The 18072-nt window shown below is 42.1% G+C and overlaps 1 protein-coding gene across 2 annotated transcripts in view; it reads right to left on the reverse strand.

Annotated features, from left to right (window-relative positions):
* Nucleotides 1–18072, reverse strand: part of FBXL17 (F-box and leucine rich repeat protein 17) — a 491597-nt gene that overhangs the window by 4425 nt on the left and 469100 nt on the right. The gene's annotated exons all lie outside the window — the stretch shown is intronic.

Here is an 18072-nt window from a genome sequence, read left to right on the forward strand (position 1 = left end):
AAATTTTGAATAAAAAAGAAAAGCTGATATACAAATCCGAGTTGAGACCATCAACTGACGATCTTAAAAGGATTTCTAAACAATGTAATTTTTAACTTTTTTAAAATTTAAATTCCCACTCTAAGTCTTCCTTGCTTGAACCTGCTCTAGAACAGTACACTTAGAAGGTCATGCAGGAGTTCCCATCGCGGCTCAGTGGTAACAAATCCGACCTAGTATCCATGAGGACTTGGGTTCAATCCCTGGCCTCGCTCAGTGGGTCTAGGATTGGCATTGCCAGGACCCGTGTGTAGGTCACAGATGCGGCTCAGATCCCACAGTGCTGAGGCTGTGGCATAGGCCAGTGGCTACAGCTCTAAGCTGATGACCCTCAGCCAGGGAGGCAACTTCCATATGCCATGGGTACAGCCCTAAAAAGACAAAAAAGACAAAAAAGACAAAAAAAAAAAAAAAAAAAAAAAGGCATGCAGCATCTAGCCATGCCTATCTCTCTAGCATATTTTTGATACTATCCAGTCACCTGATTTAATTTTAGGTTATCAAGCTGTCCAAGTTCTTTCTAGCCTCAGGATCTTTCCACACGCTGTTCTACCTGGAATACTTTCAAACCCACTTCCCAGTTATTGTCCCCTTCTCATGCCTCCTTCCTACTTATTTTTAGTTCAATGTCATTTTCCCAGGGAACTTGGATCATTGCCTTCACCCTATTCCCCTCTGCAAATTAGGCCAGGCTTCCAGGTTACTCTTCCAACACTGCCTACTTTTCCTTCGTAGTACCTTCAAAGTTTATAATTGCTATGTTTAATGTCTACTCCTGCTCCAGTGTAAGACCCACAAAGAGCCATGATCATTTTTGTATTCATGAGCTAGGTCTACTTATCAGTGAATGAATAGGAAAACAATAGCAAAATATGGATAAAAAAAAAAAATAGAAAGCCAAGAGCAAGGCAAAGCCAGACACTAACGTAGTAATCAAAAAGACCCACAATTCCCTGAGGATCGCGTATTCAGCTCAGGAATCCCCTCCTTCAGGAAGCCTTCTTTAAGCAAGTCTACCTCCCCAGAAGGTTGGGGTAGGGACCCCATCTCTGTACAGTCATGGTGGGCACTTGCAAGGCTTGTCTCTTATTTAAGCACTCTCACACTGCATTGCAGTCACCTCTTCACTTGCCTCTCTCTCCCACCTGAAACAAAGTCCTGGAACCAGTGACTGATTTTTATCTTTAAGGCTATGGAGTGGTGCACAAAGTAGGGGAGAAATAGGGCAACTGTGGTTCATATCATGGACTTTCGAGTCAACAGGAACGGGTCTGAATTCCAGTTTCACTTTAAAATTAGGTTTCCTTAACTGTAGAAACAGGATAAAAGTACTGATGTCACAGGATTGTTATAAGGATTAAATAATATGCCTAACACTATGACTGACATAAAAAGGTCTCCCAATGGTAGCTCTTATTGGTGCATCTGGCACTTAATAAATGGTAATTACTGAGTCAATTAATGCTATATGTTAGGGTGACCAGTTCTCTATAGTGATGCTCAATATTTTTCCATTGTTGAGATATTTTAGAAACGAACCTTGATAACATTAGTGGTAATGTTCAAAATAAAATAATCACAAGGCAAGAAGTAACCCTGAAAACATACTTCGTGTACAATAAGAATCTATTCTCTCTTAGTGCTCTCTGGCGGAGATTTCAGAACTTTTCTTAGTAACACAGTATAGGTTTTAATATCCACTTTCAGGAAATCCTTCCTTTTCTTTACCTGACGTTCCCCAGGTTATAGTTAAGTTACCTTCCTCCCTCCGCCATGAACAAACCCAGAAGGATGCAGGTCTCACTAGGGAGAGCTGAGGTTGTCTGGTCTGAGGACTTTCAGAAAATCTGCACCGAAATGCAAAGGAAGTAAACATGGTCCAAATCACTTAGCATTCAAGGAACAACTAACAGAAGACAGATGAAAAACAGAGGGGAAAGAGAAAACATTTAAACCCACCGTAAAGATGGGGCCTGTCTTCTACAATACATCTTCTCTAATCTACACACGGGGCCGTACAAAGTTTTATATGAGGGTTGACAGGCTTTTTGTTTTGGAGGTCCAATTTTTAAAAAGAGAAAATATCACTATATGATAACTGTTTTGCAAGAAGAGAGATTAAATTCACCTTAAGCAAACTTGATACATGAAGATAAGGATTTATGAAGTATATAAATTAGGGGATAATTGTTCACTTTAGCAAGCCTTTCATGGTAGGGTTAATTTATTTTGTCAGTGCTCCTAATGTGGTTTATATATCCTGTACTCTACCAAAATTCAATTTACCTATTTCTGTTGTATAAAGTAAGGCTCATCTGTAGCTGAGAATACAGAGTGTGTTAGGTCTCTGGCTTTCATAGGTTCTGGGCAAGAAGACACAGTGATTTGGCTTTGTATAGCCATATGAAAAATGTTACAGGTAATCCTCTGTGGATATAATGTGTCTTCTCAGCAATGTTTTTGCTAACTGTGTTCTGTAAATTCTAGAAAACAAAGCAGTAGGGGAAATGCAAACATTCCATTTTAGAGCTTTGCTGGGTAGAAGCTATTCAGGGGAAATACATGTGCTCCCACTAGGGAAGGTTCTATCTTTTACTTTTAGTGTCTCCTGGTGATACACTGCGACAAATTTTATACTAAAGTTATTTTCATTTACTCCTCAGAAGTATATATTACGCTCACCTCTTTGTGTAGACTCCATAAGCACTTTGGTGCCTTAGAGAAAAAGTTGGGTGTAAGACACCAGTAGGGTCCAAATCATTTTAAATCACTTGGTTACACCTACATACACATTTTTGCAGACATATTGTCATGCACAACTCCATTTCCTAGAACGAAAAAAACTATTCTCTCTTCCAACTCATAAAACGTATGCAATATAAAAAGGAGCATAGAAATGAATTTTTAAAATTTTCCCTATGATCCCCGGATTCCTATATTCAATTTCTTTTTTTCTTGCTGAAAACTATCAATGGCAATTCCTATATTACACCTAGGATTTGAAAAATATAATGTATCTTCTTAAAGAAATATGCAGTGGTGTCATTTGAAGAAATTACTGTGATTAAAGGGGAAAAAAGCATGTACCACAGGGTTTTTTTTTTTTTTAAATATAAGAAAGATTGGATTGTATAGTTCTCTCCAAAGACTGCATAACCATAATTTACATTTTCAAAATTATTATAACTCTTTTTAAGGCAGTAGCAATTTGTCTGGTATTTTAATCTATTTTGAGTTAACATCTATTAGCACTTTTTGAAAATGTGAGGCAAATTGCTATCTAATTAAGGTAAATCATACTGTAGTTTCATCCTATTGCTGCTGCTACTATAGAAAGATGTGGAGAGACCCGTGAGAGTTTCTGAGATTGAGTTTAACCAATTTATCTAGACCATCACACTGTTTCTTCACCTCCTTGCCAACACTTTCCCCCGGAAAATTCCAGAAAGTATAAGCCTCGTCCTGAATTATCTCCCCAATGATACCTATTATTCAAAAAATAGAATTTCTGATGAAATTTGCTGAAGAAACCATTTATGTTAAGTGATTCGTATTTCCTCTTTGACCCATGATATAAAATAGAACTTATCTTTTGTGTGGTGGGAAAAATATGTGACACCTAAGTATATTAAAACCGCACTTAGGAATATAATGAACCATTTAAAATCTTTTTTTTTTTTTTAATGGAGAAAGTTTCTCTGCAAAAAGTGAACACTGTTTAAGATACCACAAGCCACAGATGTGTTGCATTCTTCCTAGACTGTAAGTTCCTTGACAGCAAGAAGTGTTTTAGTCATCTCCTTGTTTTCAGCCCTATATACACTATCTGGTATATTCTCATCCCTTTAGAATATAAGCTCATGAGACAGGTTTTTGTTGTTTCTGCTCATTACCAAATCCCTAGCCCATCCTGAGAGAATGCCTGGCACAAATAAGTACTTGATAAATATTTGTTGGCTAAATTAACACAGCAATTGTTCAAAGAGTGTGTACTGGGTAAATAAAAAGGCACCAAATAGCACTGTATCAGAAATCACGGAGGTAAGCTCACCTTGTCCCCCGACCAGTCAGCTAGAGTGGCGGTAGTCTCTACGGTCGTGACATTACTGCAGCTCCAAACTCCTTTAATCCTTTGATGTTCACACCCAAGGTAATTCTTTGTGCTACTTTCCTTTCCATCTGACATCACTGGGTGCTTCTTTCCAGATACACTTTGCCTGGGCTTTCCAATAATTTTGCACAGGAGACCAAAGCAGCTCATGATGGTGGTTTAGCAATTTTTGCTAGCTCATGTGGCTGGTGGGCAGCACTCAGGAAATGACCAGGCTATGACTGAGATTAATTGATGGCAGCCCTCCTCTTGGAGATGACTGACACACTACACTGGGTAGATAACACTGAGAAACATGCTAATGGCCACTGGACGTGCTGGTTTCCAAAACTTTGCAAAAATCCCACATGGTTCAGAAGATTTCATACTTGAACTTGCAGCACCAGTGCCCTGCTCAGGGTGGCAGACCCAGGGGGGCCCCAGAGAAGATCTGGAAATTCTGTGATGTTTAAGCTTTCTTCTGATGCCAAAGTTACCTGGTGACAGGGGGAAGTGTGAACAGATCTCCTGACTCAAAACAATGCTATTTTCACCTTCTGATTTCTTGGGCTTTAGCAATTCTACTTCACTCATACCTGAGGGGCTTTTTTTCTTGTTTTTTTTTTTTTTTTTGGTTGATTTTGTCGTTACATTGGTAATTGGCATTTGCTGTCCCAGAGAACATGTAGACAATACTGCAATGAACAGTCTAGTCCCACAAAGGGAAAAATTCTCCAACTGAAACTGCCCCATGTCCCCATGGAGAAACTGCACTCATCAGCATTAGGCCCTCGTGTGAGAAATTAAACACATTTCTTTCCTTCCGCATGGTTTATTTTGGCAAAACACTTGAAAACAATGTGTCAATTTTTCATCCTAATGACTAGTAAGGCAAAACAAAAGTATGTTCCCATTCCAGTAAGGAGGGAAGAGGAGGGGGAACAGGGAACAATATTCCTTGAGCATCTACTATTATCCAAATATTAATACCCTGGGTTACAGATGACCTGGGGCTCAGAGAAAATTAATATTTCACACAGGGCCAGCTAGCTAGTAAAGGACAGCTAGGATTTGAATCCAGGACCCCAAAACACAATCGCTATCTGCCCTGGTCCAGATTGCCCTGTGCACAACGTGGTACATGAAGTGTCAGACTAGGGCCTAGCTGAGCACCCACTCAGTAAAATGCTCACTGACATTCATTTTCCATCTAACGGTTAAAAAATGATTGCAGTTTACATGGTAACACATTTCAAAGTCCTTTACAATCTCTTCCAAAGGGCTACTCTATGTGAACATAAATTATAACGGATCTCAAGTGGCCCTGTGGAGCATTCTGCTGCGGAACTGCTGTTGCACGAGACTTGCAAATGTGATGGAGCTGGAGGCTAAGAAGGGGCCTTTTGGCAGTGCCCATCGCCCTCCCACCCCCACCCCCGCTGTAACCTGGCATTGCTTTCTCTCCAATGTCTGACTCTTCAGAACATTTTTCTGTGTTCCAGAGGCAGAATGGCCAGCATGACAGATGTGCTCCCTTGGAGTAGGGAAGATGGACAATTACAGCAACAACAGCCAAGCCTGAGAAGTGCTTTCCAGGGAATGTACAGGTTGCTGTAGATAGAACAGCAACAGCAGGCACTGCCTCCCCCCCCCCCCGCCCCCCGGCCAGGAGAGTTGGATGGGGCTTTCCCAAAAAACGTGATATTTAAGTGGACTCTTGAAGGACAGGGAGGTATCAGCTTGTGTACCACATGCATACGATATGCACACATTACTCATGGGAGAAAGGAATCCGCTCACGAGCCAGAATCAAACAACGACTCTGTCTTTTGCTTTGTAAGCTTTGTAAGGCAGTATTTCTCCAGCCCATGTAACAAACTCAGGTGTGTAACTGAAGTAAGCTCTTGTTTCAAATAGCACTGCTCAAAGTTCCAGAGCAGTGGGCACAGCAGAAGTGAAGCCAATTAGTACCCATGAGGATGAGGGTTCAATCCCTGGCCTCACTCATTGGGTTAAGGATTGGCATTGCTGTGAGCTTTGGTGTGGGTTGCAGATCCTGCATTGCTGTGGCTGTTATGCAAGGTGGCAGCTGTAGCTCTGATTAGGCCCCTAGCCTGGAAACCTCCATATGCCACAGGTGCGGCCCTAAAAAGCAAAAAAAAAGCCTCTTTTCTCAGTTGCTACCACTTCAGGAAGGTGATATTCAAATACTACTGCTCTGAGGAGGGGCAGGGGGGCAGGGTGGCAGTGGCAAGAGAATGGGCCCCCTTTCTGCAGGTGGGAAAAGGAAGGTGCCTACAATAAGTCTGCAAAAGCATAGTTAACTTCTGCCTCCCATTTCAGGGCTCTTGGCCTCACGATGGTCTGTCATTCTTCACAGACTCCCTGGGCAATGTCACTCACTGCTAAGAGCCCCACAGGCTGACTCCTGGCGGCCCAGAGGCAGAGTGTTGTCTCTTGGGCAATATGCCCCTAGAGTCTGCCTCCCCCTGAGCTTCTTGGCTCCCTGGGACACTGCTGGCTCTCCGTGGAACCTGGCATTCACCAGGTGCCAGCAGAAGTTGTCGTGGACAATGCAAATTCAAATGAGACCTAACTGCCCTTTTCAGCAAGTGCCCACTGGCCCCAAGATGGGCACATATTAAAAAGGATAAAATAAGGATGATGTGAATTTAGTAAGACCTCAAATTTGCATGTAAATGAGATGAGTCATCTAAGTGCAGTTTAAAATATTTTAAATAGGACGCTAGGAGGAGAGGAAAAGAGCAGATAGTACATTGATTTTTCCAGGACCCTGCACAGCCGACAATATGCACTGGCTCTTCACAGGCCGGCATGGATTTTTAGGATTCTCTTTCCCTCCCTTTGCAGCAGGATGTCTCACATCCCTATCTGGGTGACAAAGCACATCTGGCTGGCATTTGCCAATGTTCAGAGCAGGGAGGTCCAAGACACCAGGCATCCAGCCCCAATCTCTTACCTCTTTCCCTTCAGCCACAAGCCTAAGCTTCCCCACAGTCCAACAGCTCTACAGACAGAAAGAGGCAGACCCCACAGCAAAGGGAAAGGCTGGTGAGTCGGACTACGGAAGTAAGTGATTATGGGCAGGAGTGGAGAACCCTCCTCTTTTTTTTTCACTCTACAGGCAGCTTCACATGCTTTTCCTCCCAGATTCCTTTCTCAGTCAAACTGAGGCCCTTCTCTATCAACCCCACAGTGACTCATACAAAACAAATGCTTTATACATGTTTACAGATGTTGGATGAATCAAACTGTATCTGCAAGCAGGAATACAAACAAGTATACTGTGGTTCCATTTTTACCATTTGATCCAGCAATCCCACTCCTGGGCATCCAGCCAGAGAAAACCATGGCTCGAAAAGATACGTGTACCCCAATGTTCACTGCAGCACTATATACAATAGCCAAGACATGGAAACAACCTAAATGTCCATTGACAGATGAATGGAGAAAGAAGATGTGGTATATATACGCAATGGAATATCAGCTAGCCATTAAAAGGAAAGAAATAACAGCATTTGCAGCAACATGGATGGACCTAGAAATTATCATGCTAAGTGAAGTTAGTCAGACAGTGAGACACCAACATCATATACTATCATTCACATGTGGAATCTAAAAAAAGGACACAATGAACTTCTCTACAGAACAGATACTGACTCACAGACTTTGGAAAACTTATAATTTCCACAGGTTGGGAGGTGGGGGGATGGGCTGGGGTTTGGGATGGAAATGCTATAAAATTGGGTCATGATGATCATTGTACAACTATAAATGTAATAAAATTCATTGCTTACTTAAAAAACATATATACAATGTGGTTCTCAAGCCAAATGCTCCTCAGAATCAGCTGGGGATCTTTTAAAACTCCCAGGGCCCAGGCCAAATCCCAGACTGAGTCCCAATCTTGAAGGAGTGAAACCCAGGCATTAGCATTTTTTACAGCTCCCAGGAAATTTCAATGTGCTGTTCCGCTTGATTAAAGGGCTCCAAGGACAAGGCTGGTTTCTGCACTTGGGAATTTGATGCTGAGGTCTGAACCACCATCATTTAAAGGTAAGAAGCAACCACCCAGCCACCTCCCATGTTGCCCTCCATATAAAACTCTGAGTCAGGGATGCTGGAAGAAGGAAGCTATTTCTCCTATAGTTTTTGGCTCACCTTGTTTCAAATATTCCTTGCTGCCTGAAATTAAAGGTATGTTCTTTGAGTTTCATAAAATCAGACTGCTTTCCTGTCCTTTGGCATTGGTTTTCCATCTCCAACTGTGCAGAGCCAAAGGGGGCAGCGACCCAACCTTCCTGACAGCTAACAGGAGGAAAGATTCCCCTAAACCCAGTTCACACAAGGACCTCGTGCTTCTGCAAGGACCACTCATGAGGTGGGAGGACAGGGCACACAGGACTACATGTCTGATATAATTTTGAGAAGAAAAATGATTACCTTATTGGAGCTTAAAAGCCACCTGCTAAAAACGTGTGTCAGCTGATTATAGGCCACCCATAATGCCTCAGGCACGAACCTCATACCAATAGCCTGAGGCCTTTAAGAAGACTTTTTTTTTTTTTTTATAGAGAAGTAAGAAATATTACTCTTGGGTGGCAAAAAACTCATCTAAAAATCCCAAAGCACTGAAAGAGACAGATACTGAGAATGCAATGAACCTGACAGAGGCAGGCTCATAAATTCAGTCAACTTTGTCAAATGCAGTCATTCCATTTCAGAATCTGCAATGATTGCAAGTGCTATGCTCTGTCAATAACACAACAGGCCTGGCTTCATGCTGTCTCTTTTTCATGAAATGTGGGTTGCCTGTTAACACTAGCATTGCTTCTACTCACTTGAATTAGCACGGCGAGAAAGCTGCAAAGAACCTGGGGGGACGGGGAGCACAGAAACGCCTGCAGTGTTAAGTGAGAATCAGGGCTCGCCAACCTAAAGCCTCTAATTAGAGATTAGTGTGAGAGGAGTCCAACAACTAGACTGTCAGAGAGAAAAATTAGTGACATGTTCATTCCCTGGTTCACTAAGCGATCCTCCACCCAGAAGGATGTTTCAAGCCAAGTGGAAGCTCCAGGGTCACGGTCTCACCTAGGGCGTCCTGAGGCCCCAAACTGATGGCCATGGAAGTGACCCACTGTGCACCTCTGTACATTGTTGGTATAGATTTGCACATGCAATACAAGTGAGAGCCCCAATTGCCATGTGTGGGGCACCAGGACAGAAAAGGCCACTTGGGGAGTCCTGGTGGCGCTCTAAGTGACTCAGCAGAGAAAACGGACTCTCAGGAAACCTGGTCCCTAATAAGATAATTAACATTGTCACTAACTGAATGGTGAGTTTAATGTATTTCTGGAACACATCTGTGCATTGCTAAATTAAACTTGCAAAGTTAAGCTGAATAACACAATCGAGGGAGGAAACTCTCAGAACTAAAAATGATGTCTGGCTTTAGTGCTTAATGGCTTTCTTGACTTTGGTTTTTATTTTCTTTCCTAAAGCCTAGGGCAGTGGTAATCATCAGTGGACACCTGATGAAAAAAAAATCTTTCTAAAATTGAGTTTCCATCAGGTAGAATTTATGGATTTGACCTGTTTCCTAAAACAAATTTATTATCAGCAAAAATTTATTCTGCATAAAAGTGATCTGAAAATCTGTAGATTAAAAAAACTTGAAAGCAAGTGATATTTTTGGTTTCCAGCAAAGAGACTCTACATAAATCAGAGCCTTTCAGGGTTAGGCTCTGAAGGATGCTGTCCAGTCACACAGCAGCAGAGCTGAAGTTTGTCTTTGACTGTCTTGAACCCCTGGGGCTTTCGGCGACACTCAGAAGTCCCCAGCTACAGGAAACTGGAATTAAATCCAAGGTGTCATTTTTTTTTCTTCCTCATTTATTTCCCTCTGTCTAGGTATTTTTTTCTATAATCCACCAAATTATTAAGAGGCAGTGGGATCCAGTGGTATTCCAACTTGCTTTTGGCTGTAAAATACTTCTGAAAGTTAAAGTAATAAATAAGTAAACAAGCCAAATAAAACAAGTAAATAAAGCAATAAAAGTGGGGTCGCTCTGGCTGAAGTTAGGTGCAAGGAAGGACCATGCACCCTGGACTCTTAGCCACCCTTTCCTCCCCAGAGGCTCTGAGAAACCTCGGAATCTTGGGGCCACACAGAATGCAGATGAGAAACACAATCCAGCCCATCTATCCATCATGCAATACATATTTGTTTGGCATCTGCTATGTACCAGCCACTATGATAGGGCCCGGCAGTACAACACAGAACAAAAACCCATGGACCCTATATTCTAATGAGGAGGAGAGTCATAGGATGAGAAGGTAAGAATTCATTAACACCGCCAAGTAAGAGCTAATATTTATTGCTTATTTCATGTAAGGAACTTTCCATGCATTAACTCACTTAATCTCTGCATAGCCTATAAGGTAGGGACTATTTTTATTTCTACTGTACAGAGGAGGGAGAGGAGGCACAGGGAAGCAGTATGGGAGATGGAGTCAGAAAAGCCAAGAGGGTGGTGACAAGAGAAAAGCAATGTCATTAAGGAGGGACTGCTTCCCATGTAGAAGCAGCTGCTCAGAGATGAGTGAGTTGTGGGCAGAGAAGTGGAAACTGGATTGGGTGCACAGAAGCCACTGGTGGCCCTGGAAAGAGAAGAATCAGTGGCTTTCATGAGGAGGGAAATAGACTGTATGGAGTGGTGAAAAGTAAGGACAACTGTTCATTCCTTTTCAGAAATTTAACAGTAGAGGAGCAGCAAGATAGAACTGTAGGGAACCAAAGTGAGGTTCCTTATGCAAAAGAAACAAAACTTGGGGTGCCTTCCTGAAAATTAATTTGCAGTCTTACAGCACTGTAACTTCCCATTTGCTTCTCCATCTTCCCCAGCAAGCTCCAGGCTCCATGTGGGTAGGAATTCTGTTTCGACCACTGTTTTTTTTCTGAGCTGCCCCCCAAACAGTTACTGGAACATTGTCAAGAGTTCAATAGATATTTCTTGAATAAATGGATAAACTATGTGATAAAAATTGTGGGAGGGTGAGGATGAGGGAGGGAGCTTAGGTTTTTCCCTTGGAAAACTACTTGCCAAACCAAGTTTTCACTAGACCCAGCATGGCAGGTCCCAGAAACCTGCTGCTGCGTGGCTGCACCTCACACAGCCTGGCCGGTTCCTTCCCAGAGAGCAGCAGCTCCTAGTCTCCTGAGCCACAGTAGGTAGATGCCCTTGTCTCTACTTTGTGAAGTCCCGTCCTTAGGAGTTCTGGGGTCTAATCTGAGCTCCGTTAAGAAACTGCAGTTACCTTTTCTAAATTAGAAAAGTAATATGATCCTGCAATCTAATGCTTTCTTATAATCAGTTAAACCAAATCAAAGTTCCAAGGAGGTTATTTACTGCAAAGCAATGATGCTCCAGGGTGCCTTCGGGCAAACTCCAACATAATATTCTATTCACTTTACAGCCTTTGGGGAATAGTAGCCCCTCTTCCCCTCATCCCCGTTTTTTTCTTTTTTTTTTTTTTTTTGCTATTTCTTGGGCCGCTTCTTCGGCCTATGGAGGGTCCCAGGCTAGTGGTCGAATCGGAGCTGTAGCCACCGGCCTACACCAGAGCCACAGCAACGCGGGATCCAAGCCCGAGCCGCGTCTGCAACCTACACCACAGTTCACAGCAACGCCAGATCGTTAACCCACTGAGCAAGGGCAGGAACTGAACCCGCAACCTCATGGTTCCTAGTCGGATTTATTAACCACTGCGCCACAACAGGAACTCCTCCTTCCCCCTTTTAAAAAAAAGTTCACTGTATATCAATCTCGTAACAGGAGTGAACAAAACATAAGCAGCTACTTGCACATTCTCTTGAAAGATTCTAGGGGGAGGCTGTTTTCTCCTGAAGAAACAAACCAGCCTGGACACTGACCAGCTCTCTGACTTGCCAAGTCGCCACTCTCTGTTCACAAGAAAGGACTGAGCCCTGCTGGTCTCCAGGTTTCTTATTCTTAGGCTGGACTGTAATTTAATGGCTCCTAACTATTAAAAAAAAAAAAGATTCTATTTTTTAAGTTGTCTGTGTCTTAAGGACCTAGTTTTTCTTTATAAGATCTTAGCAGGTGGATTTATATTCATGACTAGAATATATGAACTAAGTAGTTCACATCATGGCTAAACATCAGCTATGATTCCAGAGCAGGTACATATACATCAATAAATAATAATGGTAATAATAGTAGCTGAATTTATTGAGTGCTTACAGAGTACATGACATTGGGCTAAGTGCTTTATTGTAATATCTCATTTAATCTCATAACAACCCTGTGGGGTGAATATTACCCCCATTTTTCAGATGGTGACGCAGGCTTTTAGGGATTAAGTTGTCCAAAGTGCCAAAGACAGTGAAGTACAGGATGCAGATTGTGAAAACCTAGCAGCTTGACACTAGTGCTCACCATTTTAACCTGCTGTAAAGCTCTGTGCCAGTGTTTCTTGCTTTAATACTTAAATTCAGGAAAGGCCTTTCTGTTACCCCTTCTTCAAAGTTTAGGTGAAGAGGATTAGAAGAAGAGGAGGAGGGAACTTGGCTAAAATGAGGTTGAGAGATAACCTCTGAATTTCAGCTGATGTGTTTTTCCCTGTTTCAATTACCAGGAATAATCAGGAGAGGGTTGTAAAAACGTGTTTTAAAGTGCTCCTATGCGGAAATCCCCGGAAGAAACTGTTTTATCAGCAGAAGAAGCAAGATGCTGATACCTCAAGTAAAGGACTTAAGTTCAGATTTTAGAGCCCTGGCCACACGTTCCCCTCTTCTCACCCCCCCTTTCTCATGGAGTGCGTGGCCTTGCGGGGCTGTTCGGGGGATGGTTTTGGCTCCCACAACCTATAGGGCTGCACGATCTGAAACAGTCAGACCATTCCTGCCTTCCTGGGAAGGAAAACCTTTTGTTTTGTTTTCCTCCACTTTATTTTCTTTGATAAGGTATAAATGTGCAATCTTAAATTTTGGCTATGGGCAATCTGGAAACAGCTGTGGCTACGCTGCGGGGAGAGGGGAGCCCCCGCAGGTACACACTTTGTTTCATGGCTGAATTGCTACCAAAACAGTCCTGGACACAGTGCCCCACAAATTATTTTTCCCTTAAACTGATTTTTCCAGTTAGTTCTGTCTATTAGTTACAGACTCCTATATTATTTTCCCCACAGGGCTTTCCTGCTCATGATTCCTAAACAAGCTGATAAAAAACTCCATTTTCTCCACAGAAATATTTAGGTTGTCGAGGTTTTCTCTTCCCATAATCACTTCCTGAAAAAAAATGTGGTGGTCAGATTGTTTTGTTTTGTTTTTCCTGAATATTTTTACATTATGTGGGGCACACAAACCTTGGCCCTTGATAGTTTAAGGTTGCAAAGCAGATCTCTGGCTTTCGAGAGCAGACTGGTTTCTATTACTTGCGTTCTGTGTTGGCTTCTCATTGATTTGATTAAATGTCTCTGCCATTTAAATGAGGAACTCCGTGTGAAAACGAGGATTTCTTATGACCTGAAGAAATCATTTCTTATTAAAAGAAATCATCTGTTTCATTCCTCAACTAAGTGCTTCAGGAATTAGGGCAGGTGAGGAGAAAGGTCTTGGCAGTGGCAGTTTGATGAGAAATGAATTAATTTGATTATTTCCATGGTGTGGATCAATAATAGTCAGCCTCCACAGAGGCCCCTGGCCTGAAGGCAGCTGGATAATCAATAGGATCACACAGAGGCCTCTCCTCCCCCACAGCCTCTCTGATCTTTTCTGGGCGGACTCTTCACGCCTGTGTAATTCTAATTTATGTCAACGAGAAATCAAAGAAATTCCAAGAGGCTTTGGTCATAGGACATTGGGGTGGACCTTTCAAAATCTATTTATGTCTGTTCCTTAAGTAAAGTGGTCCCCATGGCCCTCCTGGCACCTCCACGGGCCAAGGAGAGGCAGCTTCCCAGCAGAAGGGTGTCTCCCAGGCAAAAGCAGAGGAGCGCAGTTAGGTAAATCGAGGTACCCTTTCTCCTTCCTATCTACAACTCTGCAGGAACATAAGAACTAATAAGCATTTTAAGCCAAAAGCTTTGCCAAGAGTGGCTCCCTCAATAACGCTCTTTAATGATACCCCAGACGCTGGCATTTTCAAATCAAATGAACAGTGTATAAAATTAGTTCTGCATGAAGTTAAAAAAAAAAAGAAAGAAAAAAAGAAAGTGAAAGGGAGCTTTTAAAAGCTCCAGCATTTCTTCATCCAACTGCTTTTCACAAGGGTTTGGCATTTGAGAATTGCTACATTTATGATGTTATTCGCTGCTCATAATTCAGGCCCTCTGTCTCCAAACTTCTGTATTAACACACGCTGCAGAGGTTTCCACTGCGACATTTTATCACTGAGGTTTCCCAAACCAGCCAGGCTGCCTCTGGCGAGGTCTGGTTTCTCAGCCAATACCATGCCACTGGGCTCCCTCCCTTTTCATCAACCTTGTTACCCCAAACATTTTTCATTAACCTTGAACATTTCATTTCCATTTGCCCTACAGCTTTCCCAGGATTTTTTTTTTTTTTTTTTTGGTCCATTTTAGTATTGTTCTCTGTCCAAACTGCTCTGTAAGAAGTGAGGAAAATATCATATTATTAGAAGAAACACAACTGTGTAGAACCTAGAATTCACTGAAGTTGTGAAAATGCTTTCTATGTCCAAAGTCTCTGTCTCTAACTGTGGAAAGCAGAAAAAGCATATTGCTCTTATTAGAGAGTCCCGTTGGTTATACAAGTATTTTAACTAAATCACCAAATAAATGTGTGTTAAGTTGATAGGTGATTTTAGGTCAACTCTTAATTCCCAAGGTCAAGTAAGCCTTTGAACAGTCTTTAAGAATCTAAGTTCACCCCAATTCATCAAAGCCGTCTCACACAGCGTTTTCTTCTCTTGGTTCTTACAATGCTCTAAAGTTTAGGAGATTAAGTGGCGTTGGCTTCAAAACCCAAAGTAATGCCTCTAACATGCTTATCCATCCAGCAATCGGAAAAGCTACTCAAACAGGGGCTTCTTAATGTGCTTCCTAATTTTACAAGAGCGCAGGGAATGCTGCATTTGTCCGACGGCTGGAGGACTCCTTCCGAGGAGTCACCACTGTGTAGCCAAATTTACTGCCGCTTAGACATTGCCTGATAATCTAAGTACATGTTGCTTTCATCTGCAAAGAATACATTTAATGTGTCTCATCTGTTCTTTGTTTACCTAATGAAAGAGAAAGAAAGAGAGAAACAGGAGAGACACTTTTTTTCCCCTACAACAAATACAATGCATTTTGTGATTTTTACAGCTCCTCAAAAGCTCAGGTGAGGGAAAAAGCAGAGGTTTGGTCAAATATAGCTTCCAAAGCAAACATAAGTGGCCCCACATGAAAGTAGCTATAACTAGCCTTCACTATTTCTGGGAACTCAGGGTCACAGAACGTGAGCCCTGGACGCACAGACATCACAAACCTCATCTCTCTACAGTGCAAAGATCCCACTGACCACATGCCTGATAAGGGGTTAATTATGTAGACCAGTGAGGGCTTTTGCCCTCCTTTGGCTCCAGCTGGTGTGTAGCAAGGGGATGGAGAACTCAAATGAAGAGGTTTTTCGTGACTGGCAGATTGGGTTAAGGCACAGAGAGAAGAGGGATTGGCCCAAATTATTTTTGTTCTTTAATTCTTCATTGTCACAGATGATCACATTAAGATGGACAGTGGCTCTTGTCTCTGTATCCTAATCGTGATTCTGCTGTTTCCTGTTTCTATCATTATATTCCTTCTCCATTCTTTTTCTTATTACTCTCCTTTGGTTTCCCTATTTGAATTGTTTTATCTTCAACTCACCCTTTCCCCCACTGCAAATCTTTCTCCAGCCTGATGCCTGGGTCAGTAAGTTGATTTCAAATGTAGAATGTCCCACAAAGGCATTTGCTTTTCCTTGTTAAATGTGTTTAAAACATAATTATTAACATATTTATATAGAAAATGACAATCTTAATTTTAAATTTAAGTGTGAAAAAATTAAAAGGGCAACATCTCTGAGATTTTTTTCCTTTTTAAAAAAATCCTTCCAAAATGAGATAGCAGGCAATACTTTTTCTCATTTGGAAATGTGAATATCAAAACACTAGTTAATATAATGAGGCTGAGGATAAGAATAACCATTAACACTGAGCATTTTATATATAACAAGTATTATTCTAAGGGCTTGATATGTGTTCATTCCTTCAAATGATCACAACAGCTGCAAGGTAGATGCAATTATTATCCTCATTTCACAAATGAGGAAACAGAGGCACCGAGAGGTTAAACGAATGCCCAGGTTGACAATTAAGTGCAGAGTCCAGATCTGAACCTGAACTCCGCCTCCAGAGGCCATGTCCTCAACTACTAACTCCTTTTCCTTGCTGCCAAATCTTTTTTTTTCAATCTCGATAGCAATTTAAAATCTGGAGATGGATAGCATAATACAAATTTCAAAGACAGAATAGCCACATACGCTAGACTTCCACCCAACTAACTCAACAAGCAGGCTTTAAAGTGCAAGGCTTTACGTACACTTTGTGTGTGGTTTGGCAACTCATGGAACCTCCTGTGTTTGGCCCTGAGCTGCACTAAGCCTGAGGATTCCAGACGGCAGGGCTGGGCCGCACTGCAGCAGGCTATGGTCGGACGGCATCATGCCAGAGCCAGCAGGCTCTCAGAGGAGCTGGCTGGTGGGAGAGGGGATTCAGAGGCCACCTAAGGAAAGGGCCAAAACCCTCAGGGATATACTGCTCATCATAACTGCTTTCTGATCTCATTTTGGACTAATCTGCATTTAGGTAGAAAAGGATCCACTTCTTAAAAAATTAGCAAAATGCTGGTCAGCAAATGTCTGGAATAATCTTCTGCACTAACTGGAACACAAATTCCTACAATTTATCTCTGAAGGTGGAGCTGATCTCGACAAATCTAAAGAGTATGGGGAGAAATGTGGTGACAGCCGAGAACAGTTGTGGGTCCAGGAAAACGTTTCAAATGTACACATTTTGGTATCCTTGCTTAGGCTGTTCTCCTGTAGCGGTTCCTTCTGGCAGAAGGTGAGGAGCTCTGCTGTCACTGTTTAGTGTTTCTAGACAATCTGCCTAATGTGGACCCTTTCACTTATTTTAAAAGAGGGTATTTTAAAGCGACAGGGTTAGGAGCAGCATTAGGTTAGTTAGTAGTGAAATGGAGGGAGACTTGCAACCCCTGGGTCTCGGTGCTGTTGCTTAGTAACAGAGTCAGTCAGCTTTCTAGGCTGGGCTAAGAATATATAATAAAATCTCTCTAAACATAACTAACTGGCAAAGGCCTAGTGTAAGTTGGGATTTTAAAGCATATGGAGAAAGGAACTAGGTCATTTAACAAAAATGACAAAGCACACAAAGAATTTGGGCCATTCTTCAGATTTGCCCTCAAATTTGCTACATATAGAAAATGCAGGTCCTTCGAGAGGCATGTCTATTTAGTTTCACTCTCTTCTGCTAGATTTGTCTCTCATCACCCATTTACAAAGTACACACAGGTATAGATTATTATAAGATGCCAGCACTTTCTGATCAAGTACTTGAGGTGAGTCTTTTTTTAGGGAAGCATCCCTGTGCCTGGAGACAACCCCTGGGGTGTGCCGCAGGCATCAGATACAGACCTGAAGATATGGGGTAAAAGTCTTCAATGAGTGGCCTAGGGCTGGTGCCTGGTCATTCTGAGCCTCCCTTTTCTCCCCTTCACCATACAAAAGACTATTTCCTAGACTTGTTACAGGAGAAACATAAAAGTGACAAAGGGAAAAGCACCTCTCTAATGCTTGGTTATCAATACGGATTCATATCTTCTTTTTCGGTCTTTTCTCA

The sequence above is a fragment of the Sus scrofa genome, chromosome 2 (genome assembly GCF_054392235.1).
Source record: "Sus scrofa isolate SSC_HxYL_T2T_F1_AM1 chromosome 2, Sscrofa_HxYL_maternal_Yorkshire_Landrace_v2.0, whole genome shotgun sequence".
Classification (NCBI taxonomy): domain Eukaryota; kingdom Metazoa; phylum Chordata; class Mammalia; order Artiodactyla; family Suidae; genus Sus; species Sus scrofa.